The 19,061-nt window shown below is 38.5% G+C and overlaps 3 pseudogenes; all 3 read left to right on the top strand.

Annotated features, from left to right (window-relative positions):
* The first annotated feature begins 3,735 nt into the window (after positions 1–3,735).
* On the top strand, positions 3,736–3,890 carry LOC138858225 (U1 spliceosomal RNA; annotated as a pseudogene).
* Positions 3,891–10,128: 6,238 nt separating this feature from the next.
* On the top strand, positions 10,129–10,283 carry LOC138858224 (U1 spliceosomal RNA; annotated as a pseudogene).
* A 7,834-nt stretch (positions 10,284–18,117) lies between these two features.
* Positions 18,118–18,271, top strand: LOC138858228 (U1 spliceosomal RNA; annotated as a pseudogene).
* The last annotated feature ends 790 nt before the right edge of the window (positions 18,272–19,061 follow it).

The raw sequence follows: 19,061 nt of genomic DNA, 5'->3' as shown, positions 1-19,061 counted from the left end.
ACGAGCAGTTTGCTCGTCAACCCCTAAATCCTCAACACTCTAAGCGGTATACCTAATGCCGCTTCCCTGACGTATTGTCCATATTGGTTCCAGTCGATACCAGAGGTACGCCATCGTCGCAATGGACTCTCATCCAGCGAGGGAGGGGATTTGGGAGTAACCTTTATTTGGATAAAATTATAATCACTCAATCCACACCCTCCCTTAACCTCCATCCAGCAGCGAACGCATTATCTGCCTGATTCATAAGCGTCACGTCAATGTCACTCATGCCTCTAGGCCCATCAAACGTGTACCATTCACCCGGCTCATTCACAATGTAGAGGTTTTTAGCCACCACCCATTCACTTAATGCATTGCCTCGACTGTGGCTTTGATATCCAGACGTATGCCGGGATAGCTTACTAAACCACATCGAAGACGAGGCATTCGCATCCAGCCCTAGGATAAATGGGCTACTACTCGCAAGTGGCGAGTCCAATGGTGGCGTAGGGCTCCGGAAATAAGGCAATGGCGCACCTTCGCTCAGTCATACACTCACGCATTACGACATACGCCCCCTGGCAGTTAAACTGTATAATTCCCCCCATCAGTGTATGGCAAAGGCGCGCTCAACAATGCAGCCCAGCCGGCAAAAAATAGGGTACTAAACTGGGACTGTGCAAAAAGTCTTCCAACAACAACAACGTAAATATATCGTGGGTATTGTATATGCACATATGTATTGTATGTATTTTTTCAATATGTACCATATATATATTATATTACTAAATACTTATTAAATTTTATTTGTTGACCTTTGCTTATTTGTTGTAAGCGATCATGTTTGTCGCTTTACTAGACCAAACGGTATCGCTGGAAAGTTTGCGAATAGGAATATTTTTTTTTTGAAGAATATTACGGTGTGTTTGGAGACACAAAAAATCGTATAGGCAGGTATCGTATTTTTTATTTTTTTAGGTTTTCAGTTATCTCGCAAAATGCCTTACTGTTTTTTTTTTTTACTTAAGATCTGTTGGGTTGTTTTTATAATTAACTGTATATCAAAATACTGATAAAACAGTAAATTGAACATACATATATATGTGTATAAAATTGCTGTGAAAGAACAGCCCAAATAGCGTAATCGCTTGCATAGTAATTGTAAATGTTTTGTCATATTCAGGAAATTTAAAAATTGGATGTGATGAGTTAATGCTTTTTAAATTTTCAAAGATGGCTATATATTGAGGATCTCTCGGATTTATTTTGTTATCTTTCTTTAAATAGTTTATCATTGGGTCAGCTATTCTAGAGTAATATTTAAAAAACTTTCTATAATAGCCTGTGTTCTCTAAAACCCTATTAATTGCCTTTCTGTTGTTGGAATTGGTAATGTAAATTGTATGGCTAAATTTTTTTCCGGGTTGGGCTTAATGTCGTCATTTGTCTAAACGTGGCCCACAAATTAGGTTTCTCTTTTTAAAAAACTACACTTATTTGCTTGGATTGGTAGGTTATTTTCCTGAAGCTTTGAAAGAAATTATCCTAGTGAATGTATGTGTTCTTCTAGTGACGTGGAAAATATTAATATGCCATCTAGATAGACTACACATGTTTTATTAATATGTTCCCTTAGGATGTCGTTCATTAATCTCTGAAAAGTGGATGGAGAATTTTGAAGCCCAAAAGGCATCCTGACGTATTCATACAGGCCTGATGGAGTCACAAAAGCCGCTTTCTCTATGTCCTGATGCCTGATGGTAACCTTTCGCAAGATCTATGATGCTAAAGTACTGTGCTTTGAACAATTTATCTAAAATTCCATCAATATTTGGCAGGGGATATTTATTGTCACCAGTAATTTGGTTTAACCTCCTGTAATCAACCACTAATCGAAATTTGTTTATGCCGAAACTATCTGATTTCTTTGGCACAATTATTATTGGTGAGTTGTATTTGCTTCGACTTTTTCGTATTATTTGTTTCTTTTCTATTTCTTCAATTTACCTTCCCGCCTCTTCCGCATGTGTGGGGGGCAATCTGTAAATTCGGGAATTAATTTGCTGATCCGTTGTTGTTCTTTGTAAATTAGCTTTTCATATTTTTTTGAGTTTGGTCCTTTCTTCTGCGTTTAAATAGTCGACTTGAATGTTACTAACTTTACTTTCTTCCAACGAATAAGCTTGCTCCTGCAAAATTTTCGTATGGAATGAAAACTAGACACCATTGCTTAATGCCATTTCTTTGTTTTCAATGTTTATCGTTTTCACATTTTGAAATATAAAAGTATTCCCCCAGTATAAGGTCGTATGGCTTGATACCAGTAAAATCCATTTTTGACCATTGCATTCTGGAATTTTGAGGGCATCTAAATTCTAATGGGCGTGGTATCTTAACTCTTTCTTTAACGCCCTTATTTCTCTATTCAGTGTACTAATTATTGTTTTATTTTTCTCTAAAACTGGTAAATTATACTCTTCGAAACTGGCTCTTTTCATTATGCTTGTGGTGGAGCCTGGGTCTACTAAAACACTCCATTTCTTATTAAATATAGTAAGTGAAATTTAAATTTAATTTTGATTTTCCGAGGCTAATTGGTAAAAAATGCCTCGTTGTTATTTGTTTCCTTTGTTGTGCTCATAGCTGACACTGACCTCCATGGGTGTTGGGCAATTTGAGCGTCTTGATTGCAGAGTGCCTTTCTGTACAGGTTGCCGTGCAGAATTACCGTAACCGTTATTATTACGATATTGATGATTTTGACCAGAATTTCCTGAATTAGTTTGTCTGTGGGGATTATTTGGGTGATAATTATTTTGTCACTTAAAGCACAATATTTCGTAACATTATCAATTATTTTTTTAGCTTTTCTACTAAGTTCATTGATACTCCCCACCCTAATAGACCAAACAGTCACCGACATCCCGTACTTACTACCCGTATCAAACCAAATTTTTCAAAAGTTGTGCCCGTAATTGCAACGCAGAAATCAGTTCTTCGTTTTTTTTTTCATTTTACCAATGTTGCCATTGTTCTATTTGTATACACGATTTCTCACACATTTATTTTTTTTAGTTATAATTTTTCATAATGTAAAAGCTCAAAACCAAATCCAACTATTAAAAATAGTTTACCTATCTATAAATAAGTGTATTCGACTGTGATTTTAAGTTATTTTAAGAATATTTCAAATATGTTAAAGTTCATTTTTTTATTACTACAAAATATCGAGATTATCAACCCTGCGTTGCAAGAGATTGCTCTCTCACTCTGAGCTCACTCTTTTCTACAGGAGAAATCCAATTTTCGCGTATATCCTACCGTACGGTCTATTGAAGCGGACGATAGAAGCGGTGGTGACTGATCATATACATTGCGCTCTCATAAGATACTTGTAGGTCGTATCAGCTGATTCGGGACACGGTTTTACGTCGGCGACTGTTTGTGCCTTAACTCGCTCAGTGGTTAGGTGTAGGACGCATCTACTATTGAGCAAATAGAAAGAAAGAGAGAGAGATAGCTACGCAGCAAGTGTTGATGACTTAGTGAGTGAAGCATCACATACATACATACATACCTACCAGCAAAATGCGCTTTAATTCGTTCAACCGCGTTTAGCGCAGCGGAGCAAGAAATTCTGAATCACCCCTAAAATTTTCGTTCCGCTATTCTATTAATATCTTGTAACTGTGGAATTCTCAGTTCCTTTAAACAAGTTGTAATACAAGAGACTGCTTGTGTGCTAAACAAAGCATACTTACCTGGCGTAGAGATTACCGTGATCATGAAGGCGGTTCCTCCGGGGCGAGGTTTGGCTATTGCACTTCGGCTGAGTTGACCTTCGCGATTATTCCTAATGCGAATTACTCGTGCGTGCGATTTTTGGTAGCCGGGAATGGCGGACTTGCTCAACTAACGAAATTAGTTCGCTATACCAAATTTATTGAGTTTTATATAAAAGTAAACAATACTTCAAGAAAAACCTAAAAGTAATAATTAACAAACGCAAAATTTATATTCATACAACCGTAATTGAAGTGTATGGCAATGGCAAAAATTAAAATAAATATTTCGTGGGATATCCATTTTTTTTAGACAACAGCACGAGTTTACGGCAGCAGGATTGCAGTTGTCGCAGTCGCTAATTAAAACCATTTCTAGTTTTGCTGACGTAAACGATCAGCTGTAGTGTTGCCACTAATATGTGAAATGTAAAATTATTCAAGGTTTTAGCAAATCTAATGCTATTTTACTAACAGAAGCATTTAAAAGCGCTAATATATGAAAATTAATAACTTAAAATAAATTAATTCTTTTTTGCACAGCCAATTTCACTTTGAACAAAATATTTAAATTTCATTGATGTGAAAGGTTTTAGTACGGCAACATTGAAATTGTGTACATCAGCTGTTTGATATGCCACAGCCGTCGTCAAAATGTTCAAGAATTATATTTATTCAGTTAATTTATGGACGAGTATGTTCAAAGTCCGGTGTGCTTTACGTGGGTACCTGCTGACGATAGCCTTATCCCACAGCGCTCAAAAGCACAGCGGATCAAATCAATTCGTTGATTAGCGCCCTGAAAATGCTAGGCATTTTTCAGTACCGATTGGTAGTGTAGAGTGGACACGCTAACCACCTTGGTAGGGTTCGAGGCCTTTCCAAAACCTCTGTTGTAGTTTGGGTTCGGCACCCGGTTGCAATGCAACTCCACATTCAACTGACAAAACGTCAAATCTTCCCGCATTTGAGTATCAACCACAGCTACAACGATACTCCCCGAAGGGCCAGTGTGCATGAGCAGGTCCAAGGGCTCGAAGCTACTACCAGTTGGTAACCAGGGATTAGACCCCATACGCACATTACACGCACACACCTTTCACACAAGAAGCTTACCCTAATTCCCAGATAAAAGCCTTCACCGCCTAAGTAATTTACGCGCAAACGACCCTAAGAGTTCGGCATTCTGACTTGTGGAGATCACACCGCTAACATCTAAATGTCCGTCAGTCCAGCTAATCTCCATACCCCCGAGATCCCTAAAGGCCAAGTACATCGGGTACTCCGCGATCAAGTGAACCGAGTCTTCACATGGCGCCCCACACAAACCAGAAAGGTTCCTCTGATGCAAAAATGCATTCAGAGGCCCATGCTTCGTAAACAGAAACCCAGACTCAGACAGAATCTTAACTCTGGGTAACTCTCAACAAACCTAATTTCGCGGATGTATTCATAAGTCACCCGACCGTTAAGGCTATTGTCCCAACGGTCTTGCCACCTACTCTTGACCCTATCATCTATAAGCCTCTCGCTCCCTAGATATCCCTCCCTCTCCACACCCTCATCGGAAATCCAGTCAAACCGCAGCAATAACACACTAAAGCCCCTTCTTAAGCTGAATGCAACAGCGCGCTGTATGACAATCAAGTCAATAGGGGGTGCACCTAACAAAACCTGCTTCGCATCCGTTGAAACGGTGCGACATACAGGCCAACATGCAAGTATCATGCAACGTTGCACCGAGAGGAGTTTTCGGCGACCAGAGACCGTCATCGCTGACTCCCACCATATTGCGTCTCCATAAGTGACACAAGCCACAAATACACCACGATATACGGTGCGAACAGCACGGCGTCCAAGGCCCCAAATTGACTTGCGTCATATACCTGATGCTGACCCCATTGACCCGGGCAATCGGTGGACGAACCGACGACAATCTTCCCTTAAGCAGCATTTTTTCCATTTTTTTCATCGATATGTCAACCCCCACAGCTAAACCCCAACTATTTACAATTTCTAAAAATTGTCCTCCCGCCCGCTCTAACTTTAATCGCGATCGACCTTCAACCAGGAGGAGAAGGTCGTCCGTATGTGCACAACATTTACAGAAGGGCTCGAGCTGTCCAAGCAGAGAGTCCATCATGAGGCTCCAAATATATGGACCCAACTCACCATCATCTAATGGAGGGACAGGTGCCTCTTGTGCTTGAGGTACCTGAACCTCCGCCCTAGGAATGAACGCTCCACACAAAGCCGCACTCACTCCACTTTCATAACATAGTGTCACCAACGCGAAAAGAGGAGATGTCCTCCAGCTTACGACCCCGGCAGATCCTATAGACCTGACCCCACGGGTCGTCCCTATTCTCACCCACAAAATTTCTCCACTCCTTTTTTTTAATTTTAACCAACATTTTTTTATACTCCCTAATCGTACAACTAAACTCATACCTAAGCTGGGACCGCCTGTCAGAATTGGACCGTCGAGCGCGTTGAAACTTTCGCCTTAATCGCCTGACAGTCCCCCTCTTCGAAGTTAATTCACGCGTCCACCATTTGATTTTCCTAACCATAAAACTTTCACACTTCCTAAGCAACCTCTTGTTCACCCCCGCACTACCTCATAAAGACGAGCAGTTTGCTCGTCAACCCCTAAATCCTCAACACTCTAAGCGGTATACCTAATGCCGCTTCCCTGACGTATTGTCCATATTGGTTCCAGTCGATACCAGAGGTACGCCATCGTCGCAATGGACTCTCATCCAGCGAGGGAGGGGATTTGGGAGTAACCTTTATTTGGATAAAATTATAATCACTCAATCCACACCCTCCCTTAACCTCCATCCAGCAGCGAACGCATTATCTGCCTGATTCATAAGCGTCACGTCAATGTCACTCATGCCTCTAGGCCCATCAAACGTGTACCATTCACCCGGCTCATTCACAATGTAGAGGTTTTTAGCCACCACCCATTCACTTAATGCATTGCCTCGACTGTGGCTTTGATATCCAGACGTATGCCGGGATAGCTTACTAAACCACATCGAAGACGAGGCATTCGCATCCAGCCCTAGGATAAATGGGCTACTACTCGCAAGTGGCGAGTCCAATGGTGGCGTAGGGCTCCGGAAATAAGGCAATGGCGCACCTTCGCTCAGTCATACACTCACGCATTACGACATACGCCCCCTGGCAGTTAAACTGTATAATTCCCCCCATCAGTGTATGGCAAAGGCGCGCTCAACAATGCAGCCCAGCCGGCAAAAAATAGGGTACTAAACTGGGACTGTGCAAAAAGTCTTCCAACAACAACAACGTAAATATATCGTGGGTATTGTATATGCACATATGTATTGTATGTATTTTTTCAATATGTACCATATATATATTATATTACTAAATACTTATTAAATTTTATTTGTTGACCTTTGCTTATTTGTTGTAAGCGATCATGTTTGTCGCTTTACTAGACCAAACGGTATCGCTGGAAAGTTTGCGAATAGGAATATTTTTTTTTTGAAGAATATTACGGTGTGTTTGGAGACACAAAAAATCGTATAGGCAGGTATCGTATTTTTTATTTTTTTAGGTTTTCAGTTATCTCGCAAAATGCCTTACTGTTTTTTTTTTTTACTTAAGATCTGTTGGGTTGTTTTTATAATTAACTGTATATCAAAATACTGATAAAACAGTAAATTGAACATACATATATATGTGTATAAAATTGCTGTGAAAGAACAGCCCAAATAGCGTAATCGCTTGCATAGTAATTGTAAATGTTTTGTCATATTCAGGAAATTTAAAAATTGGATGTGATGAGTTAATGCTTTTTAAATTTTCAAAGATGGCTATATATTGAGGATCTCTCGGATTTATTTTGTTATCTTTCTTTAAATAGTTTATCATTGGGTCAGCTATTCTAGAGTAATATTTAAAAAACTTTCTATAATAGCCTGTGTTCTCTAAAACCCTATTAATTGCCTTTCTGTTGTTGGAATTGGTAATGTAAATTGTATGGCTAAATTTTTTTCCGGGTTGGGCTTAATGTCGTCATTTGTCTAAACGTGGCCCACAAATTAGGTTTCTCTTTTTAAAAAACTACACTTATTTGCTTGGATTGGTAGGTTATTTTCCTGAAGCTTTGAAAGAAATTATCCTAGTGAATGTATGTGTTCTTCTAGTGACGTGGAAAATATTAATATGCCATCTAGATAGACTACACATGTTTTATTAATATGTTCCCTTAGGATGTCGTTCATTAATCTCTGAAAAGTGGATGGAGAATTTTGAAGCCCAAAAGGCATCCTGACGTATTCATACAGGCCTGATGGAGTCACAAAAGCCGCTTTCTCTATGTCCTGATGCCTGATGGTAACCTTTCGCAAGATCTATGATGCTAAAGTACTGTGCTTTGAACAATTTATCTAAAATTCCATCAATATTTGGCAGGGGATATTTATTGTCACCAGTAATTTGGTTTAACCTCCTGTAATCAACCACTAATCGAAATTTGTTTATGCCGAAACTATCTGATTTCTTTGGCACAATTATTATTGGTGAGTTGTATTTGCTTCGACTTTTTCGTATTATTTGTTTCTTTTCTATTTCTTCAATTTACCTTCCCGCCTCTTCCGCATGTGTGGGGGGCAATCTGTAAATTCGGGAATTAATTTGCTGATCCGTTGTTGTTCTTTGTAAATTAGCTTTTCATATTTTTTTGAGTTTGGTCCTTTCTTCTGCGTTTAAATAGTCGACTTGAATGTTACTAACTTTACTTTCTTCCAACGAATAAGCTTGCTCCTGCAAAATTTTCGTATGGAATGAAAACTAGACACCATTGCTTAATGCCATTTCTTTGTTTTCAATGTTTATCGTTTTCACATTTTGAAATATAAAAGTATTCCCCCAGTATAAGGTCGTATGGCTTGATACCAGTAAAATCCATTTTTGACCATTGCATTCTGGAATTTTGAGGGCATCTAAATTCTAATGGGCGTGGTATCTTAACTCTTTCTTTAACGCCCTTATTTCTCTATTCAGTGTACTAATTATTGTTTTATTTTTCTCTAAAACTGGTAAATTATACTCTTCGAAACTGGCTCTTTTCATTATGCTTGTGGTGGAGCCTGGGTCTACTAAAACACTCCATTTCTTATTAAATATAGTAAGTGAAATTTAAATTTAATTTTGATTTTCCGAGGCTAATTGGTAAAAAATGCCTCGTTGTTATTTGTTTCCTTTGTTGTGCTCATAGCTGACACTGACCTCCATGGGTGTTGGGCAATTTGAGCGTCTTGATTGCAGAGTGCCTTTCTGTACAGGTTGCCGTGCAGAATTACCGTAACCGTTATTATTACGATATTGATGATTTTGACCAGAATTTCCTGAATTAGTTTGTCTGTGGGGATTATTTGGGTGATAATTATTTTTTCACTTAAAGCACAATATTTCGTAACATTATCAATTATTTTTTTAGCTTTTCTACTAAGTTCATTGATACTCCCCACCCTAATAGACCAAACAGTCACCGACATCCCGTACTTACTACCCGTATCAACCCAAATTTTTCAAAAGTTGTGCCCGTAATTGCAACGCAGAAATCAGTTCTTCGTTTTTTTTTTCATTTTACCAATGTTGCCATTGTTCTATTTGTATACACGATTTCTCACACATTTATTTTTTTTAGTTATAATTTTTCTTAATGTAAAAGCTCAAAACCAAATCCAACTATTAAAAATAGTTTACCTATCTATAAATAAGTGTATTCGACTGTGATTTTAAGTTATTTTAAGAATATTTCAAATATGTTAAAGTTCATTTTTTTATTACTACAAAATATCGAGATTATCAACCCTGCGTTGCAAGAGATTGCTCTCTCACTCTGAGCTCACTCTTTTCTACAGGAGAAATCCAATTTTCGCGTATATCCTACCGTACGGTCTATTGAAGCGGACGATAGAAGCGGTGGTGACTGATCATATACATTGCGCTCTCATAAGATACTTGTAGGTCGTATCAGCTGATTCGGGACACGGTTTTGCGTCGGCGACTGTTTGTGCCTTAACTCGCTCAGTGGTTAGGTGTAGGACGCATCTACTATTGAGCAAATAGAAAGAAAGAGAGAGAGATAGCTACGCAGCAAGTGTTGATGACTTAGTGAGTGAAGCATCACATACATACATACATACCTACCAGCAAAATGCGCTTTAATTCGTTCAACCGCGTTTAGCGCAGCGGAGCAAGAAATTCTGAATCACCCCTAAAATTTTCGTTCCGCTATTCTATTAATATCTTGTAACTGTGGAATTCTCAGTTCCTTTAAACAAGTTGTAATACAAGAGACTGCTTGTGTGCTAAACAAAGCATACTTACCTGGCGTAGAGATTACCGTGATCATGAAGGCGGTTCCTCCGGGGCGAGGTTTGGCTATTGCACTTCGGCTGAGTTGACCTTCGCGATTATTCCTAATGCGAATTACTCGTGCGTGCGATTTTTGGTAGCCGGGAATGGCGGACTTGCTCAACTAACGAAATTAGTTCGCTATACCAAATTTATTGAGTTTTATATAAAAGTAAACAATACTTCAAGAAAAACCTAAAAGTAATAATTAACAAACGCAAAATTTATATTCATACAACCGTAATTGAAGTGTATGGCAATGGCAAAAATTAAAATAAATATTTCGTGGGATATCCATTTTTTTTAGACAACAGCACGAGTTTACGGCAGCAGGATTGCAGTTGTCGCAGTCGCTAATTAAAAAAAATTCTAGTTTTGCTGACGTAAACGATCAGCTGTAGTGTTGCCACTAATATGTGAAATGTAAAATTATTCAAGGTTTTAGCAAATCTAATGCTATTTTACTAACAGAAGCATTTAAAAGCGCTAATATATGAAAATTAATAACTTAAAATAAATTAATTCTTTTTTGCACAGCCAATTTCACTTTGAACAAAATATTTAAATTTCATTGATGTGAAAGGTTTTAGTACGGCAACATTGAAATTGTGTACATCAGCTGTTTGATATGCCACAGCCGTCGTCAAAATGTTCAAGAATTATATTTATTCAGTTAATTTATGGACGAGTATGTTCAAAGTCCGGTGTGCTTTACGTGGGTACCTGCTGACGATAGCCTTATCCCACAGCGCTCAAAAGCACAGCGGATCAAATCAATTCGTTGATTAGCGCCCTGAAAATGCTAGGCATTTTTCAGTACCGATTGGTAGTGTAGAGTGGACACGCTAACCACCTTGGTAGGGTTCGAGGCCTTTCCAAAACCTCTGTTGTAGTTTGGGTTCGGCACCCGGTTGCAATGCAACTCCACATTCAACTGACTAAACGTCAAATCTTCCCGCATTTGAGTATCAACCACAGCTACAACGATACTCCCCGAAGGGCCAGTGTGCATGAGCAGGTCCAAGGGCTCGAAGCTACTACCAGTTGGTAACCAGGGATTAGACCCCATACGCACATTACACGCACACACCTTTCACACAAGAAGCTTACCCTAATTCCCAGATAAAAGCCTTCACCGCCTAAGTAATTTACGCGCAAACGACCCTAAGAGTTCGGCATTCTGACTTGTGGAGATCACACCGCTAACATCTAAATGTCCGTCAGTCCAGCTAATCTCCATACCCCCGAGATCCCTAAAGGCCAAGTACATCGGGTACTCCGCGATCAAGTGAACCGAGTCTTCACATGGCGCCCCACACAAACCAGAAAGGTTCCTCTGATGCAAAAATGCATTCAGAGGCCCATGCTTCGTAAACAGAAACCCAGACTCAGACAGAATCTTAACTCTGGGTAACTCTCAACAAACCTAATTTCGCGGATGTATTCATAAGTCACCCGACCGTTAAGGCTATTGTCCCAACGGTCTTGCCACCTACTCTTGACCCTATCATCTATAAGCCTCTCGCTCCCTAGATATCCCTCCCTCTCCACACCCTCATCGGAAATCCAGTCAAACCGCAGCAATAACACACTAAAGCCCCTTCTTAAGCTGAATGCAACAGCGCGCTGTATGACAATCAAGTCAATAGGGGGTGCACCTAACAAAACCTGCTTCGCATCCGTTGAAACGGTGCGACATACAGGCCAACATGCAAGTATCATGCAACGTTGCACCGAGAGGAGTTTTCGGCGACCAGAGACCGTCATCGCTGACTCCCACCATATTGCGTCTCCATAAGTGACACAAGCCACAAATACACCACGATATACGGTGCGAACAGCACGGCGTCCAAGGCCCCAAATTGACTTGCGTCATATACCTGATGCTGACCCCATTGACCCGGGCAATCGGTGGACGAACCGACGACAATCTTCCCTTAAGCAGCATTTTTTCCATTTTTTTCATCGATATGTCAACCCCCACAGCTAAACCCCAACTATTTACAATTTCTAAAAATTGTCCTCCCGCCCGCTCTAACTTTAATCGCGATCGACCTTCAACCAGGAGGAGAAGGTCGTCCGTATGTGCACAACATTTACAGAAGGGCTCGAGCTGTCCAAGCAGAGAGTCCATCATGAGGCTCCAAATATATGGACCCAACTCACCATCATCTAATGGAGGGACAGGTGCCTCTTGTGCTTGAGGTACCTGAACCTCCGCCCTAGGAATGAACGCTCCACACAAAGCCGCACTCACTCCACTTTCATAACATAGTGTCACCAACGCGAAAAGAGGAGATGTCCTCCAGCTTACGACCCCGGCAGATCCTATAGACCTGACCCCACGGGTCGTCCCTATTCTCACCCACAAAATTTCTCCACTCCTTTTTTTTAATTTTAACCAACATTTTTTTATACTCCCTAATCGTACAACTAAACTCATACCTAAGCTGGGACCGCCTGTCAGAATTGGACCGTCGAGCGCGTTGAAACTTTCGCCTTAATCGCCTGACAGTCCCCCTCTTCGAAGTTAATTCACGCGTCCACCATTTGATTTTCCTAACCATAAAACTTTCACACTTCCTAAGCAACCTCTTGTTCACCCCCGCACTACCTCATAAAGACGAGCAGTTTGCTCGTCAACCCCTAAATCCTCAACACTCTAAGCGGTATACCTAATGCCGCTTCCCTGACGTATTGTCCATATTGGTTCCAGTCGATACCAGAGGTACGCCATCGTCGCAATGGACTCTCATCCAGCGAGGGAGGGGATTTGGGAGTAACCTTTATTTGGATAAAATTATAATCACTCAATCCACACCCTCCCTTAACCTCCATCCAGCAGCGAACGCATTATCTGCCTGATTCATAAGCGTCACGTCAATGTCACTCATGCCTCTAGGCCCATCAAACGTGTACCATTCACCCGGCTCATTCACAATGTAGAGGTTTTTAGCCACCACCCATTCACTTAATGCATTGCCTCGACTGTGGCTTTGATATCCAGACGTATGCCGGGATAGCTTACTAAACCACATCGAAGACGAGGCATTCGCATCCAGCCCTAGGATAAATGGGCTACTACTCGCAAGTGGCGAGTCCAATGGTGGCGTAGGGCTCCGGAAATAAGGCAATGGCGCACCTTCGCTCAGTCATACACTCACGCATTACGACATACGCCCCCTGGCAGTTAAACTGTATAATTCCCCCCATCAGTGTATGGCAAAGGCGCGCTCAACAATGCAGCCCAGCCGGCAAAAAATAGGGTACTAAACTGGGACTGTGCAAAAAGTCTTCCAACAACAACAACGTAAATATATCGTGGGTATTGTATATGCACATATGTATTGTATGTATTTTTTCAATATGTACCATATATATATTATATTACTAAATACTTATTAAATTTTATTTGTTGACCTTTGCTTATTTGTTGTAAGCGATCATGTTTGTCGCTTTACTAGACCAAACGGTATCGCTGGAAAGTTTGCGAATAGGAATATTTTTTTTTTGAAGAATATTACGGTGTGTTTGGAGACACAAAAAATCGTATAGGCAGGTATCGTATTTTTTATTTTTTTAGGTTTTCAGTTATCTCGCAAAATGCCTTACTGTTTTTTTTTTTTACTTAAGATCTGTTGGGTTGTTTTTATAATTAACTGTATATCAAAATACTGATAAAACAGTAAATTGAACATACATATATATGTGTATAAAATTGCTGTGAAAGAACAGCCCAAATAGCGTAATCGCTTGCATAGTAATTGTAAATGTTTTGTCATATTCAGGAAATTTAAAAATTGGATGTGATGAGTTAATGCTTTTTAAATTTTCAAAGATGGCTATATATTGAGGATCTCTCGGATTTATTTTGTTATCTTTCTTTAAATAGTTTATCATTGGGTCAGCTATTCTAGAGTAATATTTAAAAAACTTTCTATAATAGCCTGTGTTCTCTAAAACCCTATTAATTGCCTTTCTGTTGTTGGAATTGGTAATGTAAATTGTATGGCTAAATTTTTTTCCGGGTTGGGCTTAATGTCGTCATTTGTCTAAACGTGGCCCACAAATTAGGTTTCTCTTTTTAAAAAACTACACTTATTTGCTTGGATTGGTAGGTTATTTTCCTGAAGCTTTGAAAGAAATTATCCTAGTGAATGTATGTGTTCTTCTAGTGACGTGGAAAATATTAATATGCCATCTAGATAGACTACACATGTTTTATTAATATGTTCCCTTAGGATGTCGTTCATTAATCTCTGAAAAGTGGATGGAGAATTTTGAAGCCCAAAAGGCATCCTGACGTATTCATACAGGCCTGATGGAGTCACAAAAGCCGCTTTCTCTATGTCCTGATGCCTGATGGTAACCTTTCGCAAGATCTATGATGCTAAAGTACTGTGCTTTGAACAATTTATCTAAAATTCCATCAATATTTGGCAGGGGATATTTATTGTCACCAGTAATTTGGTTTAACCTCCTGTAATCAACCACTAATCGAAATTTGTTTATGCCGAAACTACCTGATTTCTTTGGCACAATTATTATTGGTGAGTTGTATTTGCTTCGAATTTTTCGTATTATTTGTTTCTTTTCTATTTCTTCAATTTACCTTCCCGCCTCTTCCGCATGTGTGGGGGGCAATCTGTAAATTCGGGAATTAATTTGCTGATCCGTTGTTGTTCTTTGTAAATTAGCTTTTCATATTTTTTTGAGTTTGGTCCTTTCTTCTGCGTTTAAATAGTCGACTTGAATGTTACTAACTTTACTTTCTTCCAACGAATAAGCTTGCTCCTGCAAAATTTTCGTATGGAATGAAAACTAGACACCATTGCTTAATGCCATTTCTTTGTTTTCAATGTTTATCGTTTTCACATTTTGAAATATAAAAGTATTCCCCCAGTATAAGGTCGTATGGCTTGATACCAGTAAAATCCATTTTTGACCATTGCATTCTGGAATTTTGAGGGCATCTAAATTCTAATGGGCGTGGTATCTTAACTCTTTCTTTAACGCCCTTATTTCTCTATTCAGTGTACTAATTATTGTTTTATTTTTCTCTAAAACTGGTAAATTATACTCTTCGAAACTGGCTCTTTTCATTATGCTTGTGGTGGAGCCTAGGTCTACTAAAACACTCCATTTCTTATTAAATATAGTAAGTGAAATTTAAATTTTATTTTGATTTTCCGAGGCTAATTGGTAAAAAATGCCTCGTTGTTATTTGTTTCCTTTGTTGTGCTCATAGCTGACACTGACCTCCATGGGTGTTGGGCAATTTGAGCGTCTTGATTGCAGAGTGCCTTTCTGTACAGGTTGCCGTGCAGAATTACCGTAACCGTTATTATTACGATATTGATGATTTTGACTAGAATTTCCTGAATTAGTTTGTCTGTGGGGATTATTTGGGTGATAATTATTTTGTCCTGAAAAGTTTGTATTTTTTTGGGAGTATCGTCCCGAACTAAATATTTCTTTCATTATGTTTCCTGACTCACTTAAAGCACAATATTTCGTAACATTATCAATTATTTTTTTAGCTTTTCTACTAAGTTCATTGATACTCCCCACCCTAATAGACCAAACAGTCACCGACATTCCGTACTTACTACCCGTATCAAACCAAATTTTTCAAAAGTTGTGCCCGTAACAGAGAACTTAAAACAATGAGAAGGTGCAAATTGAATTTTGTATGATGCTCGATTGGTTGGCTGAAAATTTGAGATCAAGGAGTTCACCACTTTCTGTACAGTTTAGCTGTTATTTAACAGAAATGAGAATGTTAACAACGTTCTCTGACAAAATACGTATCTACCAATATAAAGAGAAAAATGAAATGAAATGAATGAGAAAACAAGAAATACAAATGCCACTTCACATATGCATGATTATTTTTTGCCACATAAACGATTTTTATGATGAAAAATTGATAAATTATTATTATTTTGCACAAATGCTACATTGATAAAATGTGAAAGATTATGCAAAAAATGATATTTTACTGTTTTCATAATTTTCTAATTTCAATATTTACAGAATTAATAATTTATGTATGTACATCAATATGTTATATTATATAATATAATAATATATTATCAATTATCAATAAATACATGTGAGCGCACTGCTCTATATGTAAGTATGTATGTACAAATATGCATATGACCGCGCAAAATAAGTAATGCATACACAAATCTACATACAAGAATAATACAAACATTGTTGTACAAAAACAACAATTGTCTCAAATAGCATCAGCAGCAGAAATCAATATGGCAGCCAAATTGACAAATCCTAAATTTGTAGTAAATCACACACCAACAACATTTTCATTCATGAACGCTGGCGCACAAGCAATAAGCTAAGTCGTTTCATTCATAAAAGCAAACGCCTTACACATCTCCCCGAGCATGCGTTTGCCTACAAGCGTCTTTTCGCGACGATGGCAAAAGCTAAAAATCATAAATTGAACAAATTTCTGATATTCCCTCTAGAAGGGAAAAGTGACAACCCCTCAAATATGAGTATTAAAATATTTTAGAATAAAAGTGACAACATAGTAAATTTGTCGATTTACAATTCAAGAAACTTTTTAAAGAAAATATTCAATATTCCTCTGATTTATGTAAACAGTAAACCCCGGTTAAGTATCACTCCTCCAATCCCTCTTATCTGCCGGTGTCTTGCTGCATCTCACTTTTTTTTTCTTAATTTTTTAAAGAAAACGGTAATTTTTTTTTAAATACATAGAAATAATTTTTTTTGGTACCACTCGCTTAAGTACCACAATCGCTTATGTACTACAAAGCAAAAAAAATCTGAATCTTTGGTTTTGGCACTTAACCGGGATTGACTGTATTTGTCAAAGAATTTACGTAAGTACGTTCGAATTTTTTGTACACACATTGACTTTGCACTTGCCCATATGCGATGTATGTTTGTAAGAGTGTGTATGGCACATCTCGGATTTTCTACCAACAACACAATGTTGTGACGCTTTGTCGTCGCGTCAGTTCTTCGACAACGGAGATTTCACATGAAGTAATGAGTGTACATATCTACATAAAAATACATACAAATGTGTAAACGACATAATATATGTATGTCCTGTTACATATGTTTACACATGCATTTGAAAAGAAAAATTGAAGCATGAATGTGAAATACCGACGGCAAAACACAATTCTGTACTTGCATGACTCCATAATGGTGTCAAGTACAATTAATGAATTATTTTAAGAAATATATCAAAAAACTTTATTAGTAATAATTTAAAAGTATTTAGATATATTTCTCATAATAAAGTAAAAATGAATTAACATAAAATAATTTAAAAAATAATAAATAATAGTTCAATAAAAGGGAATATATTTCAAATGGCATATCAATATGCCCAGTTTTGCTCACATATTATATTCTCTTCAATATTCGTCGGTTGGTTATGTTAAGAGAGCGTATGTGTACAGATTCACCGCTGTTATAAAAGCGAAAAATGTTATTTGTTTCTCGTGCATCTGTGGTGAACTCCTTGATAAATTCCTACAAATTGTTCGCTGTCGAACCTGCACCTTCTCATTGTTTTAAGTTCTCTGCTTGTAGGTCGTATCAGCTGATTCGGGACACGGTTTTGCGTCGGCGACTGTTTGTGCCTTAACTCGCTCAGTGGTTAGGTGTAGGACGCATCTACTATTGAGCAAATAGAAAGAAAGAGAGAGAGATAGCTACGCAGCAAGTGTTGATGACTTAGTGAGTGAAGCATCACATACATACATACATACCTACCAGCAAAATGCGCTTTAATTCGTTCAACCGCGTTTAGCGCAGCGGAGCAAGAAATTCTGAATCACCCCTAAAATTTTCGTTCCGCTATTCTATTAATATCTTGTAACTGTGGAATTCTCAGTTACTTTAAACAAGTTGTAATACAAGAGACTGCTTGTGTGCTAAACAAAGCATACTTACTTGGCGTAGAGATTACCGTGATCATGAAGGCGGTTCCTCCGGGGCGAGGTTTGGCTATTGCACTTCGGCTTAGTTGACCTTCGCGATTATTCCTAATACGAATTACTCTGCGTGCGATTTTTGGTAGCCGGGAATGGCGGACTTGCTCAACTAACGAAATTAGTTCGCTATACAAAATTTATTGAGTTTTATATAAAAGTAAACAATACTTCAAGAAAAACCTAAAAGTAATAATTAACAAACGCAAAATTTATATTCATACAACCGTAATTGAAGTGTATGGCAATGGCAAAAATTAAAATAAATATTTCGTGGGATATCCGTTTTTTTTAGACAACAGCACGAGTTTACGGCAGCAGGATTGCAGTTGTCGCAGTCGCTAATTAAAACCATTTCTAGTTTTGCTGACGTAAACGATCAGCTGTAGTGTTGCCACTAATATGTGAAATGTAAAATTATTCAAGGTTTTAGCAAATCTAATGCTATTTTACTAACAGAAGCATTTAAAAGCGCTAATATATGACAATTAATAACTTAAAACAAATTAATTCTTTTTTGCACAGCCAATTTCACTTTGACCAAATTTTTAAATTTCATTGATGTGAAAGGCTTTAGTACGGCAACAATGAAATTGTGTACATCAGCTGTTTGATATGCCACAGCCGTCGTCAAAATGTTCAAGAATTATATTTATTCAGTTAATTTATGGACGAGTATGTTCAAAGTCCGGTGTGCTTTACGTGGGTACCTGCTGACGATAGCTTTATCCCACAGCGCTCAAAAGCACAGCGGATCAAATCAATTCGTTGATTAGCGCCCTGAAAATGCTAGGCATTTTTCAGTACCGATTGGTAGTGTAGAGTGGACACGCTAACCACCTTGGTAGGGTTCGAGGCCTTTCCAAAACCTCTGTTGTAGTTTGGGTTCGGCACCCGG

The sequence above is a fragment of the Bactrocera oleae genome, chromosome X (genome assembly GCF_042242935.1).
Source record: "Bactrocera oleae isolate idBacOlea1 chromosome X, idBacOlea1, whole genome shotgun sequence".
Lineage (NCBI taxonomy): Eukaryota > Metazoa > Arthropoda > Insecta > Diptera > Tephritidae > Bactrocera > Bactrocera oleae.
Note: the sequence above shows the minus strand (reverse complement) of the source record. Positions and strands in the feature narration are given on the sequence as shown.